The sequence below is a fragment of the Lepidochelys kempii genome, chromosome 14, assembly GCF_965140265.1.
Source record: "Lepidochelys kempii isolate rLepKem1 chromosome 14, rLepKem1.hap2, whole genome shotgun sequence".
Lineage (NCBI taxonomy): Eukaryota > Metazoa > Chordata > Testudines > Cheloniidae > Lepidochelys > Lepidochelys kempii.
The window spans coordinates 34,685,159-34,699,876 of NC_133269.1; the positions used below are offsets into that span (position 1 = coordinate 34,685,159).

At 41.4% G+C, this 14,718-nt stretch overlaps 1 pseudogene; it reads right to left on the reverse strand.

Annotated features, from left to right (window-relative positions):
* Positions 1 to 13,199: 13,199 nt before the first annotated feature.
* On the reverse strand, positions 13,200 to 14,199 carry LOC140898146 (olfactory receptor 14A16-like; annotated as a pseudogene).
* Positions 14,200 to 14,718: the final 519 nt, after the last annotated feature.

Sequence of the window (14,718 nt, forward strand, 5' to 3'; positions counted from 1 at the left end):
TTTCTTCTGCAGTACACTGTGCGATGTCTGTGGAGGGAATGAGAAAGACAATGGTCAGGATTAGAGCGACAGAGGGAATGGCCCTGATTCCCCTTTCCCTAATATCTCATTCTATGAATGTCAAAAGTGCACAGATCTCATCACTTACAATGAGTAGGTGTTGTTAGTGCTCCTCGCCTCTGACAATCAATGAGTCACGTTACCACACCAGTGTAAATTAGGTCAGCTCCTTTAAAGTCAATGGAGCTTCGTCACTTTATCTCATCTGAGGATTTGGCCCAAGGTGTGGCTTGATAAAATGCAATATGAAGGATGGAACAAAGCACACTCCAAACCCAACAATTCTCACAACTTGGGTATGAAACTGATCAACTAAAATTCTAACACAGCCTGATTCTCACTTTGCAGGGCAATATGACGTTGACTCACCCAGCATCGTAAATAGCAACTCATCTGTAATTTTTCCACCCCAAACTCTGTGCATAGAGGCTGGTTGGAAATTTTTCAGCTGTGTTCTTTTTAATGGAGATTGGTTTTTAAGCTAAATAACAACACATCTCAGAATCTGTCTGCTTTTCTCAAACATTTTGGGATTGTTTTGTAAAAAAAAAATGAAAACTTAAAAAACCAAACTATATTGGTTTTGGAATAAAAAAAAATCAGTTTTCAGCAGAAAGTTTTCATTTGCCAAAAACTGGGAGGGGGAGGAGGGAGCGGGGAATGGATTTAGGGTGTTCAGTGAAAAGTAAAAATTTTCCTGATGGGAGGAAAAATTCCAGTCAGCAGTAGGTATTTGATTAAACTGATGGGAAAGGTCTTAACCAGTTCATACGGTAATTCATATTTATCATCTTAATTCTTTCCTGTATGTTGATCCCCCAACACATTTAATTGAAATAGCAAACTTCCTGTGCTAGCCTTTGTGGATTTTTCCCAATGGAAGACACATTCAGTCATCCAGCACTAGGATTTTTTGGTCACTATCTATCTATATAGCAGAATCTAGAAGCTAATGGCACAGGTATCTGAGAATCCTTTCAGCCTCATTCTGCGATTGAACTAGGCTCAAACCGATTGCTCTCTGCAGACGAGCTGTGAGTAGCTGGCGTTGAGCTGCACTGACATTAAAGGACTGATGCTGTGGGAAGGTGATTTATCCACGTCTATTTCCTGAGGGCTAGCAAGACTCATGCCCTGGAGCCCTGCACAGCTCAGAAGCAGAGATTCAGAGGCAAGGGCACAGAAACAAAGGTGATAATGCTAAAAGGGCCATTCAGACCCTCTAGTCTGACCCCAGCATAACACAGGGAGTACAATCGCCACCGTGGTTCCCTGATTCCAGCCAAGCTTCTGTGGGCCACGATTAAAAGATAAAAAGAAAAGGAGGACTTGTGGCACCTTAGAGACTAACCAATTTATTTGAGCATAAGCTTTCGTGAGCTACAACTCACTTCATCGGATCTGTAGCTCACGAAAGCTTATGCTCAAATAAATTGGTTAGTCTCTAAGGTGCCACAAGTCCTCCTTTTCTTTTTCTGAAACCTGTGATTAAAAGATAGCACCTAACCTGCTCAGATGCTATTGTAAATCCCCAAAGGCGCCTTTCTCCTTCTTTAGGTGCTTAAACCCTTTGTAATCCTGGTCCTGTGTCTATCTTGTTAACTTCCAAGGAAATCCTGGAAATATGGGTTCTAGTCCCATTTACCTCCTGTATGTCCTTTGGCAACATTGAGATAGACTGGCTTTAACTGGTGGTTCAACTCTGAGTCTAAAGGTGCTAGTGTGCATAACATATCAACTGTGGCTATCAGCTCTGCTGCTTATTCAATTTTGACCTTCCAGTAATTATCCCTTTGACACAGAAACAAACCCAGTTTCAAGAGAAAAAATGGTTTTGAAATTATGGTATTATTGAACAGTATTAGTGTTCCCCTCCCTTGTTTAAAGTTCCATTCCAAATTAGAGATGTTTGGAAATTTAGATATTTTTTGTAGTAGTAGGAAAATGAGTTTTTTGTAGGAAAACAAGTTTTTGAACTAAACAAAAATGTTCAGGGAAAGTATCTCCTATACTCAGATATTTTGTTTTGCTTTTTTGAAATCTGCAAATCCCAATATTCTTTGGTTTGCAATGTGCAATTTCCAGTTTACAGTAGTTTTTAGCTGAAAAGAAATTAGTTGTTGGTTGCTAAACCCTGTAAACATTTCTGATTTCTCATGCAAAGTCATTGTCCACCTTCTTTTTCTCTGACTGGATCTAGATGTCTGACCGGACTGAGAGTTAATTCCTTAAAGAGTTCAAATTCTAACTTATATTTCGGTTCTTACATTCTGCTGAAAAGAAATCTGACAGGCTCTAGCTGTTTGATAATAAAAGTCTTTAAAAGTTCCAATTACAATTCATATCTCTATTATTAAATTTGTCTGTATATTAATACCTTCACATGTAGAATTGAAAGCAAAAAGGTAGTCTGTTGGTCTTTGTGGATTTTTTCCCAACATGCGATGCTTTTGATCCTCCAGCACCAGGATTCTTTGGTCATCTCTCTCTCATGCCCCCATCACTGTATTATCAAGCAGCAGTTTCCATGTCCCTTCGCTGGATTTCCTGAGTCTCTCTGCAGTTCCTAGTAGACAGGGATCCACTCCACAGAGGGGTGCTCCCTGCTCCCCTCCTTGGACAGGCTTGGCTGGGAGATGAAGGACTGTCTTTTGCAGGGTTCAGATATTGTCACAGCCCAGGATGTCCCTACTCTGGGCTAAATAGTTGAATCCGGTCTCCAAGGCTTTACGCCCAGCTCTGATCTCACCTCTGGAGCAAACCACCCTGACAACCTGCCCAACGCTAACCCCACAGAGGGAGAACAGTACCCGCCCTTTATCTCACTTGATGGCAGCATCCCTGGAAGGACCCTTGGCTAAAACCAAGGCAGGGCAGAGGCCCAAAGAATGTCCCAAGGTGTTTGTAGAATGAATCATAGAATGAATGAATCATAGAATCTCAGGGTTGGAAGGGATAAAACAGCGATTTCTAACAGAGACACATGATCCACAATAGCGAAGAGCCTTGTCGCACCAGAATCTCAGCTGGCCTGGAATAGCCTGTTCCTTCATTAACATCACGTAATCACTTCTGGGGGAGCAGAGACTTTTTTTCCCTCCTGCATTGTATGAGCAGGTCTTGGGATGCCTCTGCTAGAGGAACCCACAGCTCAGGCTGCCTAGTCTGACTGAAGTCAGTCACCAAGAGGTACCCAGAGGTGAAGACTAAAAACTAAGGGCCAGGTCATGGGCTTGTGTAAATTGTTACACTTCCATTGAGTTCATGGTAGTTTGGCCTATTTACGCCAACTGGGAATCTGGGCCTTGGATTTCCGTCGAGGGATGTCAATTTACATCAGCTGGGGATCTAGCCCATTACACAGTTATAAATCCATATTTTTTGCCTGCCAATGTGATCCGAAGCTGATTCAAAAGTTCTGAACTCGTCTGCACTTTCTTAGCTCTTTGCCCCATGGGTTTAATTACAAGTGTAACTTTTATTGGTGGTGGAGAATGGTTCAGTCCCTCTACGGATAGAACTTTGGAAGAATTCAGTGTTGCACAGTTTTCAAGTATCTCATTTTCAACTTCTGTTGGGATGAATGGCCCAAATCTTTCTTTCTTTCTTTCTTTCTTTCTTTCTTTCTTTCTTTCTTTCTTTCTTTCTTTCTTTCTTTCTTTCTTTCTTTCTTTCTTTCTTTCTTTCTTTCTTTCTTTCTTTCTTTCTCATCCATTACATTAATTTTTCTCTTACTACAGACAGCACTAAACTAAAAATTTCAATGGGATGCAGATGCAACGCTGCAAGACTTTTAAAAAATATTGAATTCACATTGGTCGCCAGCAGGTGTAAATTGGCTGTAGCTCCTTTGGAGCCAATGGGCCCTGCTGCCTATTCTGCAGAGTGTTAATAGCCCGCTTCATGTTAATTGCCCACTTCATTTTAAGTGGTCTCCTACAATATGTGTGATCCCCTTATGCATAACAATCTGTCCCACCTTGTACTGATCATGAACACTATGGTTCTCTTCTCCAGACCAGAGGAAGAGCTCTGTGAAGCACAAAAGCTTGTCCCATCCACCAACAGAAGTTGGTCCAATAAAAAATGATACCTCACCTTCTTTGTCTCTCTCAAAATCTTGAAAAGTCTTGCAGGATGGGAAACCCATTTCCCACCCAGCTGCATTCTTCAGGTATTCTTCCCTGCTCTGTGCCTGGTTACCCTGTAGATCGAGATAACAATACAACTTAGCTGTAGATCTCAAAGTGATTTATCAAGCCGGGTCAGGATCATCATCCTCATTTTTCAGAGTGTACAGAGAGGGGAAGTAACTGGCTAGAGGTCACACAGCAGCTCTGAGGAATATAACCCGGGTGTCATGAGTCCCAGTCCCTTCGGGTATGTCTACACGGGGATAAAAGCCCTGTGGCACGGCTTTGGCAGGCCTGGGTCATCTGACTCGGGGTTGCAGAGCTTGGACTGTGGTGCTAAAAATTGCTGTGTAGGGTCCTAGAGCTCGGGCTCCAGCCTGGGTCCGAATGTCTACACAACAATATTTCAGCCCCGGAGCCCAAGCCCCATGAGCTCGAGTCAGCGGATCCAGGCCAGCCATGGGTTTATTAATCCCTGTGAAGGCATAGCTGAGTAATGTCGCTCCCTCTGGTCACGTAGCAATTGTGACACTGACAGGCCAGCTCAGGTCAGAGCAATAGGCCAATTCACTTGTGTGTTGTTAGGGCTTCCCCTACCCTCCCTTGGTTCTTGTCATGCAGACAGAAAGCAGGTAGCCAGTGTCCAAACTGCCAGCAATGCATAACCCCAGCTCTTTACACCAACAGAGCTTCCTCTCCCTCCTCCTTTGTAGTGGGCTTAATTATACCTGTAGTGTACGCCCCGGTACCCTGAACCCTGGTACCACCCTTACAATTTATGGTCATATTCCATTTTGGAGGGTCTTGAGTCTGGGGGCTTCGGTACCACCTCTTTTGTACCCCGTGGGAGGGATAGGGAGTGAAATTATGCACCGGTCAGGGTTACCTTTTTCATTGGTTTTTAGTGTTCCTTATAGCTTCCCCCATCTCCCTGCCCCCCCACCCCAAGTTGACCTTGTCTTGGGAGAGGAGTCAGGCAGCCATCAATTGTACACTGTATATCAAACGCCCGCCATATCCAGCAACACTGGAACCCTATTTCTCTTTGTATTGAAAAACCCCATCTGTGGGCAGAAGCAACACACGGTGGTGTCCCCCCTGCCCCTTGTTCACATATGTTGATAAGGGTATACGACACAAACAATTCTATTTTAAAAACCTCAAAATTCAAGTGGGCAAACAAAACCCAAAATTCTATCTCAGGCAAATAAACAGGACTACATACTATATTACCATCACAAACGTATGACTATCAAAGAAATGTTAAGTGTACTAATTCACTCAAGTGTTTAGTTCAAAGGAAATGGGAATGATATTGCCTTCACTTATCTGTAACCTGTTGAATGCTATCCCTTTACATTAGGTATATCCCTCTACTTAATTAACCCTAGATCAAAAGTGTGAATTTATGTGATGTGTGAACTTCATGAAAACTAAGGAAGGATTGTTGTCTACTGTTACATTGCAATTTATATCGCATGTATCCCGGTAATTACGTTTGCCCATCAAATGCGATTGGAGCCTTGGAAATGTAAATGAAGAACATGCTACCTTCAAAGTACGGGTCATTGTGTTGGACAAAGGGAAATCCACAGACCCAGTCTGCGTTTAGTCATTAGAGGAAAAACCCATGCTGTGATGGAAACACTTGCCAGATTGCTTTCCGGGGAAGACAGCTGTAAGAATGGATCCAGGGAATGGTTCTGTCTCTCTGAGCTGTTTGGACACTTTCAGGGAACATTCCAGATGCAAGCAATGTGCCAGCAATGCCCCTCTGCCATGTACATTGGTCAAACTGGACAGTCTCTACATAAAAGAATAAATGGACAAAAATCAGTTGTCAAGAATTATAACATTCATAAACCAGTCGGAGAACACTTCGATCTCTCTGGTCATGCGATTACAGACATGAAAGTCGCTATATTACAACAAAAAAACTTCAGAAACAGACTCCAACGAGAGACTGCCGAATTGGAATTAATTTGCAAACTGGATACAGTTAACTTAGGCCTGAATAGAGACTTAGAATGGATGGGTCATTACACAAAGTAAAACTATTTCCCCATGTTTGTTTATTTCTTCCCTCTCCCCCCCCCTCACAGTTCCTCAGTTGTTCCTGTTAACTGCTTGAAATGGCTCACCTTGATTATCACTGCAAAAAGTTTCCCTCCTCCCTCCCCCCAACCCCGATCTCCTGCTGGTAATAGCTCATCTTAATTGATCACTCTCCTTACAGGTTTGGTTTTTCGGTTTGGTTTTTTTCTCATGTTCTCTGTGTGTATATATATATGTCCTCACTGTGTTTTCCACTAAATGCATCCGATGAAGTGAGCTGTAGCTCACGAAAGTTTATGCTCAAATTAATTGGTTAGTTCTAAGGTGCCACCAGTACTCCTCTTCTTTTTGCGAATACAGACTAGCATGGCTGCTACTCTGAAACCTGAAAAGATGCAAGACAGAGATCCCCAAAGTTATCTTGGGTAACCCTGAGAGACTTATGGAAAACTAGCAGATACCACATTTCTGCTGTCACTTTGCACTGACAAACTTGGACTGTCCAAACCTGTTAATGTATTTTACCTGCTTTAAACTCTCAATAACTTTCATTTCTTTTCTTAGCTAATAAAACTTTAGTTAGTTTACTAGAGAAATTTGCTGCCAGCATTGCCTTTGCTGTGAGATCAAGAGGATCCATTGACCTGGGATAAGTGACTGACCCTTTGGGGTTGGGAGTAACCCAATAGAATGTGATTCTTTGTTTTAAGAACCTTTTATCACAAAGTCCAGTTTATCTGGTTGGTAAGAGTGGCTGGAGATCCTAGGGGACTGTCTGTGACTCCATGGTAATACTAATATAGTGATCCAGGAGTTCACATTTATTACTGGCTTGGTGAAATCTAATTTTTGAATATACCACCAGTTTGGGGTGTCTGCCCTGTGTTCTGACCATCTGACCTGCGATTGACACTCATGGTTGTGAGCCGTTCCAGACAGTGTGACAGCAGTGACTGAGGAGGAATGGTCCAGGTGATCTGGACGCTAACATGGAACCTGAGAGACCCAGCTCAGCTACCTGCTTTGCCATGGGTTTCCTGTGTGATCTTGGGCACGTCATTCTGTCCGGACAACAGTTCCCATCTATAACATGGATATAATAGTATTGCCCTGCCTTGTAGGGTTGCGGGGAGGATAAATATATTAAAGAGTTAGTGGTTAAAACAGAGGTGGTTGGAAACTTTGTTTCCTCATGAAAATTTTGTGTTTTTTTTGTTAAAGAAAATCCCCAACATTTCTCAAAACTGAACTTTTTTGTCTGAAAACTGTCAAAAAACATTAAATTAAACTAAATTAAATTAAATTAAAAATACAATTTTCAGGCAAAACTATTTGTTTTTCCAGTTTTAATTTCTTTAAATGAAAAACAGAAAATGTTCAAGGAAAGTGAAGACTTTCTGTGAAAATTTTGTTTGGTGAAACCTGCAATTTATACATTGGAAAACATTGTGATGGAATGCAGTCATGGCAGCCATATAGACACTTTAGATAGACAGAGCAGTGAATAATGGGACTTTTTTTCCTGATCATTGTCAAAGTCAGATTCAAGACTCAGAAGGTTTGTCAGACCACTCTGTTTATTAGCAAAGCGCTTTGCCAATGCACCCAGATATGTGTGCCTCTTGCAAAAGCTCAAGCTAACTTGTTTAAACAGATAAGCCAAAGCCAATTTAACATAAGAGACAAAAGGAAGCAGAAACTGACAAATATACATACCTATCTTATTTGCATACTAACGTTTACCAATCTCCTACCTCAGTAGGAGCTCTAAGTTAATTAGTTTCAGGACCCATTGTCTCACACTCTTTAATGTTTCTCTTCCTGACAACTATATTTCAACAAACCCTTCAAGCAGCATTTCTTTAATGAATTATAATTTCAATATAATTCATTCTACTTTCACATCATCTATAGAGTTGAATTATAACAGTTCCGTCCATTCGAAGCTATCATGAGGCTGATGTCATTCTCAGATTAAATTCTTCCATGGGCACCATTTAATTTGATGCCTGAATGGGACCTGAGTTCTTCTGAGCTGGCCTCTGGGCATAAGAAATAAGTTACATTTCATGTTCAGCACTGGATGGGTTGATTTTTCACCTGCTTTGAAGCACCAAGTATTGGCTATTGCCCAGAGCCACCAAGTATGTCAGTGGCAAAACCAAAAACCAAGTCACATGAGAGCTGGGTGCATAATACCTTGGAGGACCTGGGCCTGGAACAAGTTCTGAACTCCTATCTACTGCACTTGCTGAATCATATTAAAGAAGTTCTGTATTAAAATCACAAATGAGTTTGATTCCCCATAGTTTAAATTCCAGGGTATTAGTAATTAAGAAGTTTCTTGGTTTTTAGTACTGTTTCTCTCCCTCTATATGTGAAACTTGCAAGCTGCTAATTGTGTTAGTACATTCTAAGACAGAGTCTGTTCTCAAAGCAATTCTTTGTAACAACAACCACTCACACAGAGAGAGACTTAAAACAATACTCTGTAACAACAGAAACAGCACCCAGAGACTCCCCGCCCTTTTGTTGTATTCATCTTGCTTTGTTAACAGTTGTGATTAAAATGGATGTATGTGGATGGATGCTTGGTGTGGATAATAAATGAATGATCAGGGAGGGGCCAGCCTAAGAATCCAGTGTCCATCGGCTGAAGAAGGCGTCAAGTGGAAATAACCAGAGGGCCCCTGGAGGGCAGACTGGAATCCACCCAACAGCCTCAAGGATGGGAGAACCAAAGAACAAGATAACATCTAGCAGCACAGAGCCGTCAGGAATGTGCCATCTGCTGATTGATTCAGCAACAGCATGATGAAGCAATTCCCATAGACTGGCAAAGGAAGAAATTCCTATAAAAATAGACTCTAGAAAGCGAGAACTTTGGGGGTCTGATTCTGCAAACCAACTTCCAGGAGCATCAGATGAGCATCTGACAAGGCCCTGCTCCCTCCTCATGTCCAGGCCACCTGGCCAGTGGCTTGGCATGAGCAACTCTAAGTCTGATAACTATGATAACAACCTTGCAGAACCTGTGTGTGTGTGTGTGTGTGTATGAATGAATGTGTGAATAAATATGAGACTGAATGGAATGTTATAGCTGTAACTAACTGCTTACTATGATTCTTTCTGTATTCACAATAAATGTGGTATTTTGCCCTTTCCCCTTTAATAAGATCCTGCTGGTTTTTATTTTATTGGTATAACACACTAACTTCTTTAGACTCCCTTGAAAATAAAAGCCCAAATATGGAATTTTTTGCACCATTCTGGAGTCCTTTCAAGATGCAGAATAAAAGTGACATTTGAAAATGTGGCTCAAAATAATTCTTGCAAATTTTGTTTTAAAATTAACAAGATAGCAAATACAAAGGTTGAAGGACTCCTGAAATGAGCTGCACTTGGCATGGGAGGAAATGATGCATTGGAAACATCACCTTTGAACGGACTCAAATCTCACTATCTGAGGAGCTGCAGGAAGACAGCAGCTTTTGATGTTTATCCCAGGCTCAGCGGTAAGTCCTTATTAATGTTCACTTCCAAACACACACATGCAGCAAAATCATATTTTCCCATAAATATGCAATCATGTACCCGTACAAACACAAGCACAATAATCCACAGTCATAACACTCATGTATTCACACAATATTTTTCACTAATAAACACACAATATTGTGTGTTCACAAACACAACAATAATGCAAACTTGCATGCCAGAAGAAGCACTGACAATACACACAAAAGTTACGCAATATTTTTCACCATAAACACATGATTTTGTACATTCTCATGGACACACACGAACAGAAGACTCACATGGACACTGATTTCAACTCAGGTATACACTCACAATAATGTACATTGACAACACCACACATGTGAGCCGTGTACTTGACTAGCAAACACACACTGAAAGCAATGTCTCAGTACATTGCACTTATCATGTAATCTCACAAAAAGAAACACATAAAACAGATTGACACTAGAAACCTTCACCATCATAGCAATGTCAGCTTGGAAGTGTGATTTTTTGGGCAACATTTCTATGGCAGTAAAACCCCTCTTGTAAACATGGTTAAACCAGCTTACAAATGCTTCTGTGGTGTGGCTTGTTTCTCTCAGAGAACCAGTGTAAGTAATACCAGCAAAACTACTAGTCCATTTACAGTAGGAGAGTTTGTTTGTATTGCTATTTCAGCAAAACTTTTCCAGTGTAGACCTGGCTCTACCTTGTCTCGCTAGACATTCTCCCTCTTCTTCTCATATAAACACACACACACTTACATGCACAGAGATTCTCCTCCATTTACAGCCACTGGGTAAAATTATCATCCCTCACCCAGTTATTTAGGTACCAAAGTCTTATTTTCAAACGTGACTTTGGCACTTCTACCTATAATACGGCCATATTTTTAAAGGTATTTAGGTGCATATGGAGAATTACTTAAAGAACCTAGATACTTAATACCTATAGAAATCCATGGGTGTTAAGTGATAAGATGTTTTTGAAGATCTCACAACGCACCTAAATACCTTTAAAAATCTGGCCTGAGTGACTAAGGCATGTTGCACTTGTCACAGAAGTGTTTCTGCAAATGTTACCCCTCGCCATGAGGCAGCCACCAGGCAGAGGCAGATCCGATTGCTCACGATAGTGAGGAATTGCAGCAGGTATGAGATGCCATTCTGAAGTCTGAGGACATGCTATCAAAGAAGAAGAACTCCATGCAGTCCATCAGGCAGTGGAAGTAGGCCTGGGCATGGTAGCTAGGGAAGGAACTCGTCTCCTGATTGCTCACCATGCGGATGACCATGCTGGTGAGCAGGACGTCCAGGAGGGAGAGGTTGGTGAGGAAGCAGCACACTGTACTGGTGAGTTTGGAGAAGAAGACCCAGAGATTCTGGCTTTGGGATAAACTGTTATTTCATGTTAATTATCCAGAACCCAGAAAGGGAGAATAATTCCAGTGCACCAATTGCAGGGCTTTATTTGATTGGGAAAGGAGAGTAACTTGCAGTGTCAGGGTCTGACACCAGTTTGGGGTTATCCTTCAGCCCTATCCATAGCCCTAACCCATAACCAACAGGGACTTAAGTATAAGTTTTCTTTAAACTTTCAATGGGGCCACTCATGTTTGGACCAGATCCTCAGCTGGTGTAAATTCTCAGAGATCTATTGACTTCAACAGAGCGATGACAATTTAAACCAGCTGAGAATTAGCCCCTTGGTTTTTCAGGAACCCATGTGTGATATGTTCATTTATTCAGAGAAACAAAACACAGCATGTTTAAAATGTATCCAGTCAAAACATCTGGAAGTCTAAACACTGAGTACTTTTGATGAGCTCTTTGTAAATGAGCGATGGAGTAAGACAGAGTCATAAACTATCTTTGCTAAATAATGTTTAATAACGAGTACTTATAAGAGAATCATGAAGTGGACAAAGACAATCATTAACAGGAAGAAGCACAATAATTTTCATCCGTGATTTGTTATCTAGCTAGCTAACTAACATAATTCACAATCAAAGAGAAATCAGTCATTATGACTAAATGAGGTTGTGTGTTAGGAGAATAAATGATCCTATCTGTCTGTCTCTCTATCTAATCACATGACCTGTTTTTGTCCGTCATATATGTAGTGTACAGAACCATGCACAAAGATGGTATTCTAATAGTAACAACTTCTGAGATCCTTTCTCAGCTTGGAAATGAGTAGATCTACATGGGATAGCGTATGGAACACCAGATAAGTGCATGTGACGGCACTTTTCCATTTACATCAAGGCTAGAACAAAATGATCCCAACCAAGTAACTTACACCAGTGTTCATGTCACTGCTGAGTGTAGCCCAGAGACTTTGGGCCAGAACCTCAGAAGTATTAAATTGGTGATGTTAATGTGTTTACTCTACATTGGTGCTGGTTCAGATGAGCTGGGATATCAGGCCCTTACATTTCTGTCACACTCACTTTCTCCTGGGGTCTGTCAGCCAATTCTGGATCCTTGTGTAGACAGGCTCTTGGCCAAATCCTAATTTCTTTGAAGTGAGGGGCTAAACCTCAGTGACTTCAGTAGGATCCAAACTTGGCCTCATTATCCCAAGTTGGATTTTCTTTAGAAAACACTGGAAAAAGTTTCTCTTCCAAACAGTCTTTGCACCATAGCAAGAATGACACAGATCTTACACAGAGAAGATGGGTGAGGTAATAACTTTAATTGGACAATCTTCTGTTGGTGAGAGGGACAAGCTTTTGAGTTACACAGAACTCTTCTTCAGGTTAAAATAATAAAAGACAGCTATCTGAGGCTCTTTCTCCCCTAAGACGTCATTCATAATACAATAATATCCCAACAGTATATACATAATCGAGTCAGGAGGAACTTAGCCATGCAGAAACTTCTTTTGCACCCTTTTATCATTGTGGGGAGCAAACCTTCAGCTTACTCAGAAAACCCCATCAAAGAGATGACATATGAGCACTCTCAAGAGAAGGCAAACATTGAAAATCCTGTCAAACTAAACTCTCACCGTCTCAACAGGCCTTCTCACCTGCAAACCCACCTGGAACAAAGAAACAAATAAAAACAAACAACTCAACAAAATTAAACTAAACAACTGACAAACAAACAAAAACCAAAGAACAAATGTGTTGATACCTCTGTCAGCGTTATTATCCTGACAAAGAAGAGCCAGAGAACCCACTAGGAACTTTGCTAGGGCTACTGATTATCACATAGAATGGTGGTGTCTAGCTGTACACAGATAGATAGATAGATAGATAGATAGATAGATAGATAGATAGATTCCGATCTTAATTACATTGATGTAAACCTAGAGTAACTATAATTTTCTTGGGTTAAATTTGTCTGGATTTTTATGAATGCAAATACCCAATTCTGCATAAAAAAGATTACAAAGTATGTTCTCATGAAGGCAATCATGTCATCAGATGATTCTATTTATAAAGAAACACAGAATGAACTCGCGATCAGTGGAGAAATATAGACATTTTATTCTGCTGAATAACCTCCAACCTATCAGTTTACTCAGTGCACCTTTCATTTCCTTGTTTCTCATGCTGTAGATGATCAGATTCATCATTGGGGGCAACACAGAATAGAGAACAGCCACCAAGAGATTCAGATCTGAGGTCGAGTTGGAGGTTGGTTTCAGGAAGGCAAAGGTGCCCGTGAAAAGGAACAAGGAGACCACAGTGAGATGAGGGAGGCAGGTGGAGAGGGCTTTATGCTGGCCCTGCTCCGAAGGGATTTTCAGCACTGTTTTGTAGATCTGAACATATGACACAATTATAAAAGCAAAGCAGATTAAACCTAAAAGCACATGAAAAGAAATAACAACAATTTCCCTGAGATACGAGTCAGAGCAGGCGAGGTGGAGGAGCTGGGGGATTTCACAGAAGAACTGGTCCACCACGTTGCCTCTACAGAAGGATATTGCAAACATATTCCCAGTGTGCACTGCAGAGTAGAGAATAACACTGATCCAGGCACTTGCTGCCATTTGGACGAAAGCTCTCCTGTTCATTACTGTCTCCAAGTGCAATGGTTGGCAGATGGCGATGTATCGATCGTACGGCATGATGGTCAGTAAGGAAAAATTTGCTGAAGCAAAGAATAAGAAAAAAATTATTTGGGTATCTCAACCAGAATAAGAAATCGATTTTGTGTTCATGAGGGAATTGGCCATAGATTTGGGAATGGTGACAGAGATGGAACCAAAGTCTAGAATGGACAGATTCATCAGGAAGAATTACATGGGGTTGTGAAGGTGGCGGTCAAGGCCTATGGCTGTGATGATGAGAAGGTTCCCCAACAGGGTTATCAGGTAAAGCAGTAGAAACACCACTGCTTTGTAAAATCTGCAGCTCCCGAACATCAGAGAATCCCAGGAGAAAGAATTCGATCATGGAGGTTTGGTTGGACATTTTGTTCCTCGGTACACTGTGTGATGGCTGTGGAGGAAATGAGAAGGACAATGATCAGGACTAGAGTGACAGAGGGAATGGCCCTGTTTCTCCTTTCCCTAATATCTCATTCTAGGAATGTCAAAGGTACATAGAACTCATCACTTACAAAGACTAGGTGTTCTTAGTGCTCCTCACCTCTGACAATCAATCAGTAATATTATCACGCTTGTGTAACCTCCTTCATCACTTTACCCAATCTGAGGATTTGGCACAAGGTGTGGCTTGATAAAATGCATAATGAAGGATGGAACAAAGCACGCTCCAAATCTAACAGGTCTTGCAAAGAAGGTCCCTCCATTGCGACCAACACCAAGCTTACCACTTGGGCATGAATCTAATAGACTAAAATGCCAACACAGCCCCGTGTCTTCTGTGTAAGTTCTGTACACCCATTTACACCATTTATACTCAGCCAGCAGCAGTGTGGAGCTAGGCCAGGAACTCTGGGTTCTACTCCCAGTCAGCTCCCGTGTGTCC